Here is a 16,893-nt window from a genome sequence, read left to right on the forward strand (position 1 = left end):
AAAACCCACTTATAACATCTATTTAAACATGGAAAACCTAGATTTAGTTCTAATACAATAATAAAAGCGTTAATATGAATACCACTTACTATTTATCATTCAAAGGACATTGGGAACATTTAGGGCATGCTTTACCCTCACTCAAAAGATAAGTATGGGTTTGCCAATAGACAAAGAACAATTGGTTTGCTTTTATTTTTCTTAGTCAATTTCTAATGCAATTATTTTAATTTTCAGAATAGAAATAGAAAGTTGAAGATGCCCATATTTTCAATTACATAACAAATACAAAATTAAGTGTGTTCTATGGGTTTAATCTGACTGGATGTAAAATTTTCCAACTGTGCTTCAATGCCACAGTTTGACTTCAATGTGTTGTTCAGGCATGAAAAAGTATGCATTATTGTCTTATAATAGCATGCTTCAATGTATTGTGAAATCTATGGTCAAAATCCAAGTGTTTCAGAAGTATTTAGAGGCAAAAGGAATGTACCAATGGGCATTTCACTTCCGCTGAATCTAGTGAAATTTAATTTTGTGAAATGCTCAAAGACAGTTTAAGGATTTAAAAATGATTTTCCCAATATATTTGTCATATTTTTGACAAATAGTTGGGCTACAATTAAGAGCCAGGGACCAAGTCTCTCAGCACAGGAGCACAACAATAACAGGTACAATATTAACACTTTAGGATTGTACCAAGGATATAACACCACCTCTTTCATTCAACAAATATTTATTGACCCTTTACTCTGCCCACTCTCAGACTGAAAACTGCTAAAAGGTTAAAGAAGCTATTACAGGTATGCATTTCCACCACAAGCAAAAAAACAAACAAAAACCCACTCGTGAACTTTAAAACATGTTTGTGAGGTGTTCAGGTAGAGATTTAGCATCTATTTTTACTCTAAAAGAAAGAAAGAGAAGGGAGAAGGGAGAGAAGGGGAGGTAAAAAGAATGGAGGATCTGTAAGGTAGTGTTTAAAAGCAAAAGACCCAAGCGCTTTTAATATGCAAATACAAAAATGCCCCGTACGTTCTAAAATAAATGGAAATCCATTCAAAATAAATAGAATCTAACTTTACTCTTCCCTCAAAGACAGAAGAAATACTCTACATAGCCACACTGTCCTGCTGTTGGCTTCGAATTCCTGCTCAAACTATAGCTACAGAATATAGTTTAGAAGCAGAAAATAGAAGCCGCAATGACAAGCACAGGAGAGCCTATGGAAAAGCTCACAGGCTTCTTCTGCTAGAAGGGGATCGCGTTTACCACTATCAAACTCGCTAAACACCCTGTCTTATTCTCTTGCTTAATTTCCATAATTGTATTGAACAAGTATGTGAACAGGAAATAATGATCTAATCGTTATATCTGTTTGAGATCAGCATGTACTCTGTGAGCTGGAAGGCTGAATATAGATGACTCTTTGGAAATGTTGCACTTAATTAAACAGTAAACAAATTCACCAGTATCAACAGAAACAGACAATTGCCTTTAGGATAAAAAACAAAATCCTTTCCATTTAATGGCTGCTTAAATGGAGATATTCTGAAAAAAAGCTTTGAGAAGTTGGGAATGCTTTAAAATAGTTAACCTAATCCCATTTTAAATTAACAAAAATGATTACATTATACTAATGTCTACACTATAATACAAAATGGGAGATGGGGGAAGGAAGGGCAGTTCATATGTTAAGTTGCCCAAAGGCAGACAATGTATTAAGAAAGCATTCCCGACAGAGGTCAGGCAAGCGTGCTAACACAAAAGCTCTCTAGAGGGTAGCTTCGGTCTAAGCCCATGGAGGAATGCTGCAGTGTAGATTAGTCCTCAGAGTTGTCTAAACTGAGAGAAGTGAGAGCCTGGCTCTCATATTCCTGTAGCCTTCAGTCATAACTCCCCAGGCACTCCTCTCTTGTGGTAGTGACTCCAAGTCACTTAGAGGCAGTCCTCTAAAAAAGACATACAGAATCTAGCTGTTAAAGCAGAACATTGAAGCCAATACGAGGACACACAGTCCCAAGGAATGGGAGAGGCTCTGGGCAGAGTGCCCACAAATATCCACTAAAATCAACGACTCCATGTGGAAGAGCTGTGGGTAATGAAGGTAAAGGATCTTTGCTATGGATACAAACTAAGCAGCGCCTGCTGCATTAGCTTCCAACTACTGAGTTGAATTTCCCTCTTTCTTTGCTTGACCTCGCCAGACGTTGTTATGATCTCATGTCCTAGCAGCTCAGTCCTTGGTCCTCCTCCCTTCTCTGTCTGCCCCCTCTCCCAAGGATCTCTTGCAGTCCCATGGTTTTACATACCATCAGCAATTATAAATTTATATGTTCAGCCCTAACCCCATTCTGACCTCCTAAATTCACAAAGTCACTATATGGATGCCTAATGAGCATCCCAAATTTAACATACCCTAAACAGAACTCTTGACCCCCACCCCCTAGTACCAAATGCCCCTAGTGCTCCTCATCTTGGTAACTGGTACCAGAGTGGCTCTCTAGACAAAAGTTCAGGGGACATTCTTGGCTCCTCTCTTTCCTCTACCTCCCATATTCAAGCCACCAGCAAAACTAGTTAGCTTTCCCTTCTTTCCACTCCTACTATCACCCTACTCCAAGCCACCATCTTCTCTGCCTGGATGACTGCCACAACCCCCTCAAGAGTCTCTCTGCTTCCACCCTTGCTCCTCTACATCCTCAGGAACCCCAGGGAATGCTTTAAAATGTAAATCAGATCATACCACTCTGTGGCTTACAACCTTCCTGTGGCCTCCTATTGGACTTGGCTTCCAACCATGACTTTCACTGCTCTGAGCTTGCCTCCTCCCCTCTCCCTCTTGCTTCCTCCACTTCAGCCATGTTGGCTTTCTAGAGAGAAACATGAACCCACGAACATGCCAAATGCTATGGTTTGAATGTCTATCCTCTCCAAAATTCATGTTGAAATTTAATTGCCACTAAAACAGTATTAAAAGGTAGGACCTTTGAGAGATAATTGAGCCACGAGTCTGTCCTCATGAGTGGGTTTAGTGCATTTTACAAAGGGCTTTCAGGAATGAGTTCTCTCTCTTTGCTCTTCTGCCATGTAAGAAAAAGTGTGACTCCCAGAGAAAACAGCATTCAAGGCTCCATCTTGGAAGCAGGGACTGGGCACTTACCAGACACCAAGCCTACTAGCACCTTGATCTTGGACTTCCCAGCCTCCAGAACTGTTCTTTATAAATTACCTAGTCTGCCAGGCATGAAGGCTCATACCTGTATTCCTAACACCTTCAGAGGCTGAAGTGGGAGGATCACTTGAAGGTCAAGAGTTTGAAACCACCCTGGGCAACATACCAAGACTCCATCTCTACAAAAAATTTAAAAATAAGCCAAGTGTGGTGGTGTGTACCTGTAGTGCAAGCTTCAAGAAGCTGAGGCAAGAGGATTGCTTGAGCCCAGGAGGTTGAGGCTGCAGTGAGCCCTCATGATGTTACTGCGTTCCAGCCTGAGCAACGGCACAAGATCCTGTCTCTTAAAAATAAACTAATAAATAAATACCCCAGTCTGTAGTATTCTATCATAGCAGCACAAAACAGACTAAGACCATTTGTGCCCATGAACATGCCAACTATATTCTTGCCTTAAGCACTTTCTGCCTGCTTGCTGTTCTTTTCCCATAATCTCACACTGGCTTCTCCATATCCTTTGGGTTTCAGGTCAGATGTGCTCTCCTAAGTGGGGTCTCCTCTGATGAATCTCTGTGACATGTTCACCCCCACACACTCATACTTACCACAGCACTCTGTTTTCTTTCCTTCTGGAGTTCATCAACATCGGAAATCCTCTTGTCCATTTATTGACTTCTTTGAACTAGCTTATAAGCCTCCTATGGCAGGGACTGTGTCTGTTTCGTCCACAGATATGTCCCTGACACATAGAACAGCACATAGTGCATGACACAGTGTAAGCATGGCATAAGCCCTCAAAAAATATGTATCACAATCTGTAAGGAGTGACTTATTTTGTCAGTTATTTGCTTTTAACAGTTACTTATTTTAAGGCTTAGAACCTCCTCTGACATCCCAAGTCTGGTGCTCCTTCTCGATGCCCACAGAGCAGCCTATACTCCCCACATATTGTTATTATATGGTAATCAGGAAAATCCAATATCAAATGTATGGGTTTGCTCTGGGAGGTTTTGATGTTGCAATTGCCTTATTACCACAGAAGGCCAGGAACTGGGCTTCCACTATTCACCAGAGAATGGTGAGTTGTAGGCAAATAATAAATATTTATTGAATGCAATGCCTAACAAATGGATGAACGGATAAAAGGATTATTTTTAAAAAAAACTTGTGTTATTACTTTTTTAGGTCAACAAATCGCTCATAAAACTCTTTTATAAATAAAATCAGTTGATGAGCATTTGTGATGTTGTAATAATCCTGAGCACATTCAGGAATTATTCAGTCATTGGGGGAAACTTAGAGTTCTATATAAGAAAATACTCATCGCTGTGCTTCTGAAACTATCTGTAATAAAGAACTCTTTAATTTCCAATCTTTTATGGACTGATACTTTTGGTTCAAATCCTGTTCAGTGAGACAATGCCACTGGTGATGTGCCTAAGATGTCATGGCAATGCTGAAGTGCTGTAAATATTTCTAAACTCTCATTCTCAATTTCTGTCTTTATCTGCTCATGGACCAGTGACACACCAGTCTGAATATCACCTGAATACCACTGGTCTGGATTATTAAAGTCTATCTTTTTAAGTAACAAAACTGTTTTCACAGCAACCCTAGATGAATCTCTAATTGAGAACCACAGCCCTAAGTACAGAGTCTGAGGGGACTAACCCAGAAATTGACAATTCCATGACAACCAGGAGAGGGCGAGAGTGAGGCTGGGAAAGAGAACTGTGGCCAAGCAGTTAAAGCTCAAGGTGGACTCTCCATTTAAACCAAAGCAATCTTACTTCTCTGGGTTTCTGCATACAGTTTCATTAGAGAAAAGGATTCTATTGCTAAAATAAAAATAGAAAACCACTGATTCTCTAACACTTATTTTACCAATGAGATTAGGCCAAAAACTTTGGCTTTTTACAAAAACTTTTGGCCTTATCTGTAAAATAAGTGTTAAGAGAATTTGCTACACAAACACTTGTACCTATATGGGTTTCTCTTCCATTCTAATGAGAAGGTGGAAATTAAGTTTGTTATTTTTTTATATAGGGAGTAGTCACAGTAGTGAAAGATTATATATAAAAACCAAAGGCATGCTACTTTAAAAACAGAAACTTTTGGTGTCTTTGCTTTTTTTGTACACCTCAGTCATGGGACCTGAATACCATCTCAGATGGGAGAGAAGAGACTTTTCCAAACCTCAGGGTTTGGTGCATACAGCCCTAGACAAGTACAGCTATAATCACAGTTATGATTCATTGTTGAATTTTTAAATCCATTTTTTAAAAGAAACTCTCAGAAGTAATTTCTATCCTCTATTGTTTGAAATTTGGGTTAATGCTAAAGAAGTCTCTAGAGAGGCCCCTCATTTGCTCGTGATGTCTTGGTAATTGCTGAGTAAACACATGTGACAGAGAAAGAAACACATGCCATGGCAAAATTACCTGAGTGTAATTAATCTAAATTGTGCAATATTAACCTACTAACTAAATAACATAGGGAGTATTTGTGATATGGTTTTCAGATCTCTACCCAGAAACCCGTTTTTATTCCATGGTTGCCTTAGCTACTCAAAAGATCCTCAGGTGGCCTCATATTTACTAAATATAAAATAGAGTCATTTGAATCATTATGGTAAATCGCCCACAAATATCTTTTTTTTCCTACTAATCACTCAGGTTGCATCTTTGTAAATACTCCATTTTATTTACTACATTTACTAATGGTTAAAAACGGTGCTTATAAAGTAATAACAGGCCAGGGAGTGGTGGCTTATGCCTGTAATCCCAACACTTTGGGAGGCCAAGGCAGGCAGATCACCCGAGGTCAGTTCAAGACCAGCCTGACCAACATGGTGAAACACCGTCTCTACTAAAAACACAAAAATTAGCCAGGTGTGGTGGTGCATGCCTGTAGTCCCAGTTACTCAGGAGGCTGAGGCAGGAGAATCACTTGAACCCAGGAGGCAGAGGTTGCAGTGAGCCGAGATCGTGCCACTGCACTCCAGCCTGGACAACAGAATGAAACTCCATTTCAAAAAAAAAAAAAAAAAAATCAATCAATCAATCAAAAATAAAGTAATAACAGTGAAAATACATCAGATTAAAGTTAATTACCATTTTGGCTATGTCAGGTTTATTATTTTGAAAAAAGCACTAAAATAAACTGCAATGAACCCTACCACAAAAGGAAGTTAGAACTTCCTGTACTGACAAGAAGTCTCTGTTTCTTCTGATGAATAATGATTAACCTTTCATTTTAGATGACAAGCTACAGTTCTGTCTGTTTTCAAAGGGACATATTAAAAGAATTTAGAGAACTTTCAGCCCCGTAACTAACTAGAAGTACAAAATGGAAAACCATTTCTCTAATTCCTTTACTGTAGATATTTTTCTAAAAATTCCTCTAATAGTGATTCTTTGAGAAAAGTAGTTAAAATAAGATAAAAAGTCACATAGAGCAGCCAGAGATAAGACAAACATGTTAAAATGCACTGGTCAAATGTTTAGTTCTCAGTTTTGATGACTGTAACATGGTGATGGCAAATGTCAACATTAAGGAAAGCTGAGTGAAGGGTATATGGGAATTCTGTGCTGTTTTTGCAGTTTCTATGTTACGTCTAAAATTATTTCAAAATACACACTTAAAATGTATTCACCACTCCAGCAGTTTATGTAGTTAAAGTGCTTTGAGAATAAAGAAACAATTTTCTTTTTGCAAAGAATATTTGCACTAAATCTCACAAATATACAGTGCTTGGACTTTTCAAATTATGTATGCTTTAGAAAACTATAAATCCTCCACAGAAAATGTCAAGTTAAATTGGTCAAATTGCTGGAAAATAAACACACACACATTTTCAAAATAAGGTGAGCAAAAAGTTGAGGAAATCCTGTGAGAAACATAACTTGCTAATACCCATTACAGTTTAAAAAGGACATCTGGTTCTCTAGTCTAAACTGTTGTCTTGATTTTATCCCTTATATTACATTGTTATTGTTCTTCAATGGGAACTATATGTGGAGTTAGCAGAAAAGAGACAGCTATGACAAGAATAAACCTCAGAGAACATGCAGTATCAGGACGTCTAACACCCTCCAGGCCCAAGAACAGAATGTAAATGAATGAAGAGAGGTGTAGAGAGTGGTAGAGCTTCGGTCACACATGAGAAGGCACATACTCCCAAGAGGGACTCAAAAGCACATAAAAAATGAAGCAAAACAAGAAAAGACACTTGCACAAAACAACAAAAAAAATCTATAGGTCACCAGTTGCAGACCATGATTCAGCTCCCTTCTACTAGAGGAGGAAATTAAGACCCAGAGAGGAAAAATGTGTCAAAGGCCACACTGCATCTTTAGGAGTGAAGGAGAACAAAGCGCACTTCACCTTCAGGATCTAAATCTTCATGGAAAACTCTAAGGCAGATGGGAAAAAGAGAACTTGTTGATATTGGCCCTTAGCCAAGGGCAGAGGGTGATATAACAACAACTGATGTTTGCATAACTTCACCTCCTGGACCCTGGGGTGCTTGCAAACATCCATTCATTCATCCTGGTTCACTCATGTGAAATATGTAGGTGGTGTGTTTTAATCATCATAGAGTGGTAAACAAAGACACGGTTGGTACAGAATCTCCAAGGGCAGGAGTGTGTCGTCAGCTAAGGACAAGCATTATTATCATGGCCTTGCTCCTGAGTCAGTACATTTGCCACCTTCCTTGCGCAAATAGTCAATACTTTAAGCAGTTTTCTATTTTATATGTAAACAAGCACTTGGGGATAAAAAGAACCAAGAATTCTAATAGTATTCTAACCCTCTCCCACTTAATCCTCGTAATAGTTACTGACCACCTGCTATGATGATGGACACTCCTTTAAGTGCTGATTTTCATTTTCCTCTGGCTAATACTGGCCCATGTTGGTCTGAGTGCTGCTCCAAAATTAACTAGAATATGTGACAACAGATACCACTATAACCTCCCTATTTTCTGATTTATTCTCATTCCAACTTATATCTTTTATTGTAAAGGGAAATCTGCAGATATAAATGTAGGTTCTGTGGATTCCCTCCATTGTCATTGCATAATGATATTTGTGGTATGCTATGTCTGTGCCTTGCGTAGCTGCTACAGCATCCAATTCTACTCATCATATGGTTTACAATGTGCCTATGTTAGAGCAAATGAACCTGAGACTTACATATTAAGCAGCAATATTGAAAAGAGGAAAAAAGGTCCAGATGATGTGAAGGAAGAATTTATATTAATCCGTCAACAAAAATAACTAAAGTAGCACACTAAATTTCTCTTTTCTCATTGACCCCAAATAGAATATGAGTATTTTCTATTTCCTGATTTTGTGAGAAACAGAAAGGTGAGAATTATATTTATTCATTACTCCAAGAAATATTTATTGAGTCCCTAGTATATGCCAGGCACTGAGGATACAACACTGAATAAGACATGGTTCATAATGTCTTCCAATAAAATCGTTAACCATCATTGTAATAAGTAATAAAGTAAGTACAGATTCAACCCAAACCCCTAGAACTTTCACAAGTGAAGAGAAGACTGAATCAACAAATTGATGTTCATATGTTTGGTGGCGCTGCAAAAACTAGAAGTACTTTCTGAGCTATAAAATAAAATTGAATTTTATCTAATAACATTTTATTTCAAGTGCATTTTATTATTTACTGTGCTCTGACTGTGCACAAGACCACTGGGCACTACAAAAAAAAATCTCTTTACAATCCAATGTGTGTGGGAAATCATAAATATGTAGGGTAAAGCATATGAAATTGCTGATAATGTCTCTTTGTAAAAGAAGACATTTTTTAATGGTTTAGGCAAATACAATGGATTAAATAAGAACACTAGAAGTGTCAAAAAGCAGAAAAAAATGTCCAAATGAGATTATAAACTGAATGAAATCAGAGGAAAGATTATAGAAAGATTTTGTGAACTGTGAACTTGAAGAAGGTCCAGAAGGATGGGCAGGGGGGTGAACAACGGGCCTGGCCAGTGAACACAGGGATGCAGGCAAGATGCTGAAAGTGGCTTGAGGACACAGTGAGTATATGAGTTGAGATGGAGCTAAAGGATCTGGAAGAAGGCAAGTGTTGGGAAAAGGAGTAAGTGGCAGCCTTCAGTCTGCAAGCCAGCTTACGGAACTCCTAATGGCTAAGAAGTTTGGAAGCAATGCTATTCTTAGAAATGTAAAACATCTATATGCAGATCATTCAGCTTATCATCACATTCCATTAATCTTTGGCCAACTCTTTTGGGTAAAGAGGAATTGACCTGAGATAATGTTAGAGTGTCCATGGAATTCAAAGAACTGCATTAAGTAGCAGGAACACCAGAGGTAATTATATGAGGCAAGGAGAATGCAAACATATTAGGTGGGCGCAAAAGTAATTGTGGTTTTTGCCATTACTTTCAATGGCAAAAACTGCAATTACTTTTGCGCCAACCTAACACATTCATTCATCCTGTCTAAAATAGTCCCAAATAAGAGAGAGTCCTTTGGCATGGATGTCAGAAAAATGACACCTTCCTCTTCCTCACCACCGTATCTGATATTTGGCTACTAAGTCCTATTTTTCTATTAAATATGACACTTATCTGTCCACCATCACTGCCAACGCCCTAGTCCAAACTTACATCAGTGCTCACCTGAACTACCATTATCACTTCCTAAATGATCTCCCAACTTCCAATTTCTCCCTCTCCCCAACTACAACAAAAAAATCTATCTCCACACATCAATAAAAGCACTCTTTTTATGGTACATATTTGACCAATTATGCCCTTATATGCTTCCCATTTCTCCTGGGATAAAAAGAAAATTTACCAAGGTCTGAGAGGTGCTGCGTGCAATTGACGCTCCTGGCCACCTAGCCAGCTGCTACTCACACTTGGTCCTGAACTGCCACCACAGAGTTACTTCTCATGAATATCCCCAGGCCTTTACCCCTGGACTCAAGGGCTACAGTGGTATGGAAAGGCTGGATGTCTCATCCTTCATGTCTCAACTGAAGTATCCATTCTTTGGGCTGACCTCCTAGACAGGGTCACAACCCTGCCAAGCATTGCCTTGCAGCTTTTGACAAACAGGCTGATTCAGGTCATAATTCAATAAGTACATATTTCCATCTCCATTAGTTTACTGTAAACTAGTCAAGCATATGGAGGACAGCTTTTTGGCTCATTCCCAGTATCTAGCACATACTTTGTAGTTTACAACAAAAGAGGGATTTAATAAATAATTGCTGAATGAATCAATCAATGAACAAATCCCAAGTTAAATGTGATTGGGAAGCTCCAAATATAACTGGAATATCATGATGTAGATATGGAGAGTAAAGACAACGAAAAAGAACAGCAAATAAGTTTGCCCCAGCTGACCAGTATCCAGTGATTGCAGCATGTTGATTTGACAAAATCTCTCCATAAATACAAGGAAGCCACAAAGAAAAGAAAATAAAGTATTACATTGATGTTAAAGATGGACTACCTCAAGTATACATGAACAGGACAATAAGGTTTCCTAAAGGAAAGATGAGTATTCACATTGTGTCAAGTGTAGCATACACATGTGTATTATATGAATGCCACTGTCTCCACTGATGCAAGTTAACAAGTCTGGGAATGTGATTTCTTCTGGTTACACCACTGGAATATAGTCAAAAAGAATAACAGGGTTAGAGGAGACTTGGTTTCCACTTGCCCACTGAGTGACCGCAGAAATGTCACTGGAGTTCTCTGATTATTTTCTCATTGACCAAAAATTAGAAATAACAACATGCCTATGACAAGGTGGCAGTCGGGACTAAATAAAATAGTGACACCTCTTTAGAACCGTCGACAACTAGATAAATATGTTACTGTTATGATAGCTGTTGTAAGTATTAACTTTTTTGTGTGTGTGTGGAGAGTGCGGTCTCACTATGTCGCCCAGGCTGGTAATAATATTACTTCATTTGAAGAGTTTGTGTATTTACTTTATTTATTTATTTTTTGAGATGGAGTTTTGCTCTTGTCGCCCAGGCTGGAGTGCAGTGGCACAATCTTGGCTCACTGCAACCTCTGCCTCCCAGGTTCAAGCGATAGCGATTCTCCTGCCTCAGCCTCCCAAGTGACTGGAATTGCAGGCGCCCACCACCATGCCCGGCTAATTTTGTGTGTGTGTGTGTGTGTGTGTGTGTGTGTGTGTGTGTGTGTGTGTTTAGTAGAGATGGGGTTTCACCATGTTGGCCAGGCTGGCCTCAAAGTCCTGACCTCAGCTGATCCACCCACCTTGGCCTCCCGAAGTGCTGGGATTACAGGTGTGAGCCACAGCACCCCGCCATGTATTTATTTTAAATTATTTGTCTATATTCATTGACTTTGACTCATTAATGAAAAATACTAGAGATAAAATTAAAAATAGGGTTTAAATTCAATGTCACAAATGGTTTTCATTTTAATTTTTAAAAACCTATTAAGGGTTATTCTTACAAGCACATTAGTATATTCATTTAATCCTCAAAACAACCCTTTGAGGTGATTAGTATTATATCTCCAACTTACAGATGAAGAAACTGAGGCACTAAAATGTCAAGGAACTTGGCCAAGATCTCATACCTAGTAATAACAACAGTCATAATAAGAGCAAACATCTACATGGTAGTGCCAGCACTGTTCTAAGTGCTTTCTATACATTACCTAATGTAACACTCCTAATGAATCTGTAAGGTAGCTACCCTTACTGTCCCTAATTTACACATGAAGGAAATGAGGCCCAGTGAGGTTCATTCATTTGCCAAGGTCCCACAGCTGGTAAGTGGCAGAGCAGAGATTTGAAGCCAGGCAGAACCCTTCCTGTTAATCTAATGCAGTACTAACTCTCATTTATTGGTGGCATTTATCCAGCTCTCTATTCACCTAAGTGAATTTTCTAGATAAATATTTACTTCTTTAATAAACAAATATTATTTTATTCATACTTTTCATATTAACTGTCTTTTGCAAAATATACTAAATACTGTGCAACATTTTCCTGATGGCCCAAGGTCAGTGTTATGGCTGCTGTGCTTTATCTGTCCTGCTTGTAGTTTTTACTTTAATTTTTACAGGAGGGCTTAGGTATCTTTTGTAGACATGAGCCAGTCAATTGTCATTTTGTCACTTTGATTCTGCTGACTGCTTTGAAGCTAGAATCTGCGTCTATCATAACTATTTCTAATATAAGATTTAATAAGCTTTGAATTGATGCCAACTGTATGGACTTAAGTCCATGACTTTCATTATGACCATGGCAGATTTTAGCTGAGATGAGGGGAGTTTGACCTATAGATAAGTAATTATTTTACCAAATAAAAAAACTATGTATTTTATCCAGTGCTCATATTCCTGTTTTTTGGTTTTGGTTTTTTGGTTTTTTTTTTTTTTTTTTTTGAGGCGGAGTCTTGCTCTGTTGCCCAGGCTGGAGTGCAGTAGCGCGATCTCAGCTCACTGCAACCTCCTCCTCCCAGCTTCAAGTGATTCTCCTGTCTCAGCCTCCAGAGTAGCTGGGATTACCAGCACGCGTCACCACACCCAGCTAATTTTTGTGTTTTTAGTAGAGACGGGGTTTCACCATGTTGGCCAGGCCGGTCTCAAACTCCTGACCTCAAGTGATCCTCCCGTCTCGGCCTCCCAAAGTGAGCCATCATGCCTGGCCATTCCTGTTTCTTAAATCATGATACGTATCAGGCATATACATGAGTTTGTTTAAAGTTCACTTTCATCTAGAAGATGAAATCTTTCAAAATGTAAGACTTATTCCCAAATCCAAGCCATACACCCTATCCACAAGCTGATGATTACTATTCCCTCATCCTGCTTTACTTATTTCTCTCCTTGTATTGTGTTCCAAATAGAACACAATACAAATAAATAACATTTACATGCTCCTGAGGCATACTGACCACTGTTCTAAGAAATTTTTCCATATTAATTCATGTAATGTTCACAACCACCCCATTTTACAGATGAGGAAACTGAGGTGCAGAAAGATTAAGTTAACTTGCCAATCCCATATCTAGGATTTGGGGAGCTAGGATTACAACCCAAGCAGTCTGGCTCGAGAATCTGTGTTCTATGAACTCTACTCTACTGCACCCTGAGAACTGTCCTAAGAGAATAGTGCCTTTGTTTTGTTCACTGCTGAAGGCCCAGGTGTTCAATAAATATTTGTTGACTGTCTGGATGAACTTCCAGCTCCTCTCTACCTATCCAAGTGCTCAACCCAGTTCACTTTGACTTCAGCCTCAAAGCTTGACTGGCTGTGACAGGCAGAGTAACATTCCAGGCCCTTCTTCCACCTCCTGAAGACTTTATTTGTTGCACTGTCTTTTGGCTCACCCTCACTGGGCATGGAGCCCCAAACCCATTAGATGGTCAATAAATACTCACTGAATGATTGAGACTCAGAGCTGTATCAGAGCTGTCGCCAAACACAAAAGTTTGTGATCAAGTACTATAACAACAGGATGGTGTCCTAGAAATTGCACTTGACTGAATCAAAAGATTGATTTTTACCTTTTGTAAACTCACCATGACAATTTCACAGCTCTAGACTTCAGTGTGTTCATTTTTTTTTTTTTTTTTTGAGACGGAGTTTCACTCTTGTTGCCCAGGCTGTAGAGCAGTGGCGTGATCTTGGCTCACTGCAACCTCCGCCTCCCGGTTCAAGGGATTCTCCTGCTTCAGCCTCCCAAGTAGCGGGGATTACAGGTGTGCGCCACCATGCCCAGCTAATTTTGTATTTTTTGTAGAGATGGGGTTTCACCATGTGGGCCAGGCTGATCTTGAACTCCTGACCTCAGGTGATCCACCCACCTCATCGTCCCAAAGTGCTGGGATTCACGGCATGAGCCACCATGCCCAGCCCAGTGTGTTCATTTTTAAACGTGAAAGCTTACTATATATAAAGCACTATACCTTTGGTATGAATTATGTACATATAATCTTTAAAAGAATCCTATGAGCTAGGTGCTATTATACCCCCATTGTGCAGATAAAGAATCTGACTAGAGGCTAAGTAATTTGTTATGTGTTACACAACTAAAATGCTAGAGCTAGGATTCAAACCCATGTATATATGACTCCAAAGCTTAGCTCTTGCACACCATGCTGTACTGTCTCTCTCTTTACCATTTTAAGCTTATGTCATATAATAACAGCTACCGCGATAATGATTATGGCTTGAACTATAAACTGTGAATTGAAGTAGTTTCCAATTACTAAGGGTCTTGAAATTAAAGTAAAACCTGTACCTTTTATAACATTTTTTCAATATTTACCTTTTATAACCAAAAGCTTCATTGGCCATTTCTGACTTTTCTGGAAGAAATGAAGATACCATGGCAAACAGTAACTTCTCATTTTAGAGATTCAGTCAGTTAACAAGTATTTGTTGAACACCTGTTACGATGTCTTGTACTGGGCTAAATGCTGGATATATATAACAATAGTGACTGAGACAAAGATGGTCTCTGCCGTCACAGAAGCAGTCCAGAGAAAGAAACAGTAATCAAGCAACATACAGAAAATGATTGGGGAGTGAGAGCAGGAGTGTGGGGGTGCAAAAAGGAAAGTCCATTCCAGGCAGTGTGAGCAACAGGTGAGATAATTACACACAGGAGAGAATGTGACATATTCTGGGAACAATCAAGATGGAACTGCCGATAGAAGGCCTAACTAAAGATTGGATTAGGGTAATGGGGAATCATTGCAGGACTTTAAGTAGGGAAGGGAAATGCCCTTATGTGCGTTTTAAAAAGATCAGTTTAGCCGGGCACGGTGGCTCACGCCTGTAATTCCAGCACTTTGGGAGGCTGAGGCGGGTGGATCACCTGAGATCAGGAGTTCGAGACCAGCCTGACCAACATGGTGAAACCCCTTCTCTACTAAAAATACAAAAATTAGCCAGGCGTAGTGGCTCGCGCCTGTAATCCCAGCTCTCTGGAGGCTGAGGCATGAGAATTGGTTGAACCCGGAAGGCGGAGGCTGCAGTGAGCTGAGATCGCTCCACTGCACTCCAGCCTGGCAGCACAGCAAGACTCCTTCTAAAAAAGGAGTCTTTTTTAGAAGGACTCCATATATATATATGCATACATACATATATCAGTTCAACAATGGTGGGGGAAAAAGTGGATTAGATAGATAGGGCCAGACTAGAATCGGAGAAGCCAGATGGGTGTTGAATTTAAACAAGCGATGGTGGAAATTGAGACAGTAAAAATAGAGATGGTAATGTGGGAATTGATTCAACACCTATTAAGAAGGGATAGTCTTGATAATTGATAGAGATGCAGAGGAAGCAGCAGTAAGTGTCATGGATGTCGTCTAGAGTGTAGTTTTTGAAAGCTGAATGGATAGTGATGCCCAAAATAGGGAATCCAAGAGCAGCAGCAGACATGGGGAAGATGGCGTTCAGGGTTGCACATGTGTGGCGTTAACTTGGCAGCTGGATTTTGGGGTCTGACGGTTAGTAGAGCAGGCTAGGTTCCAGGTGGAGACTTTCTAATCATCGTCTGATAGATGGTGCCTGAGGCGAGGAAGTGGAAGGGCTCACCGAAGTAGGGCAGAAAAGTAGAGGGGCAAAGTCAAAGCAGCATCCTGTAAGGAGAAGGCAGAAAAGCGACGCTCATAGAGATGAAGAATGAACCTCCAGAGGCGTCGGAGCAGATTGGAAGAGACACATTCAGGCTCCATTTAACCAGAATAATTCCCTTATCAAAATGGAAGCGCCAAGAAGCATCGTTGATGGCGCTTTCCCACCATCCATCCGTCCAACACAAAACCACCTGCTTTGAAAAGACTGCCTCACGCAGTGACTCACTTACCCACCACAGCCGCATTCTCTACCCCTGCCTCTTGTCTAGTGAAGCTGGCTCCCGAGGCTTCGGGGCCGCTCCACAGGGACCTGAGGACGTCTCCCCGGAGACCCTGAATCAAGCTGCCCGCCGGCACAGCCGAGCACCGGCTCCCGCCTACTCACCGCGCGGGAGGGACGGTCCCTCCTTCAGGCCAATCTCCTTATCATTGTCCCTGCTGCTGCAGACCGGGGGTCCCGTCCAGTCTCAGCCCGTCCTGTCCTCCCCCCAGCCTATTCCCGGTCCCCTCAACCTCAGGGACACCGCGGCCAGCTGCACCGTTGGTTTTCCAATCAAATCCTCCTCCAGGCCACCAACCAGCGCTGGCCAGGCCAATGCCGACAATTCTTCCTCCGCCACCTGGGGCACCTCAGCCAATCGGGAGCAGCCATGCTGCGCAGTGCAGAACGCCATAGCGACGGATGACGCCTGCCGGGGAATCGCCGTAGCAACCAGAGACGCGCTAGGTCCACCACCAAGCTTGCAAGCAGAAGAGGCAGCAAGTGATGTTGAAGGCTGTGCTGCAGCCACTTCACCGGAACCTAGAGCTACCTGTGAACAGGTCTCCTACACGTTGAAGATTTTTCTGGATTTAGGGTGTCTAACCTTTGATGGGAAAGGGCAGCTTCATCTTGGAGTGTTTACTTTCAAGAATTGCTATGGGCTAAAAATCAATTCTCTTTAAAAGCAAAGATTTAATCTGATAAGGAATCAATGCAGCATGCTAAATACCTTTCATATGGCATGAAAACGTCTTCAGTTACTCAAGCCACAGGCAATGAGAATATGGTGCCACAGCACCGTATTTTTCACAA

At 40.4% G+C, this 16,893-nt stretch overlaps 1 protein-coding gene across 20 annotated transcripts in view; it reads right to left on the reverse strand.

The window, feature by feature from the left end:
* NEK10 (NIMA related kinase 10) overlaps positions 1-16,440 on the reverse strand; it is a 257,967-nt gene extending 241,527 nt beyond the window's left edge. For 6 of the 20 annotated variants that reach the window (XM_055109578.3, XM_055109577.3, XM_055109574.3 and 3 more), the window contains exon 1: positions 16,204-16,440. The gene's annotated coding sequence lies outside the window, so the exon portion shown is untranslated. Of the gene's footprint in view, positions 1-14,503; positions 14,544-16,048 lie in introns of all 20 variants that reach the window. The other 14 variants (XM_057301625.2, XM_057301617.2, XM_057301615.2 and 11 more) reach the window with 6 other exon arrangements.
* Between the last annotated feature and the right edge of the window lie 453 nt (positions 16,441-16,893).

This window comes from Pan paniscus, chromosome 2 (assembly GCF_029289425.2).
Source record: "Pan paniscus chromosome 2, NHGRI_mPanPan1-v2.0_pri, whole genome shotgun sequence".
Taxonomy (NCBI): domain Eukaryota; kingdom Metazoa; phylum Chordata; class Mammalia; order Primates; family Hominidae; genus Pan; species Pan paniscus.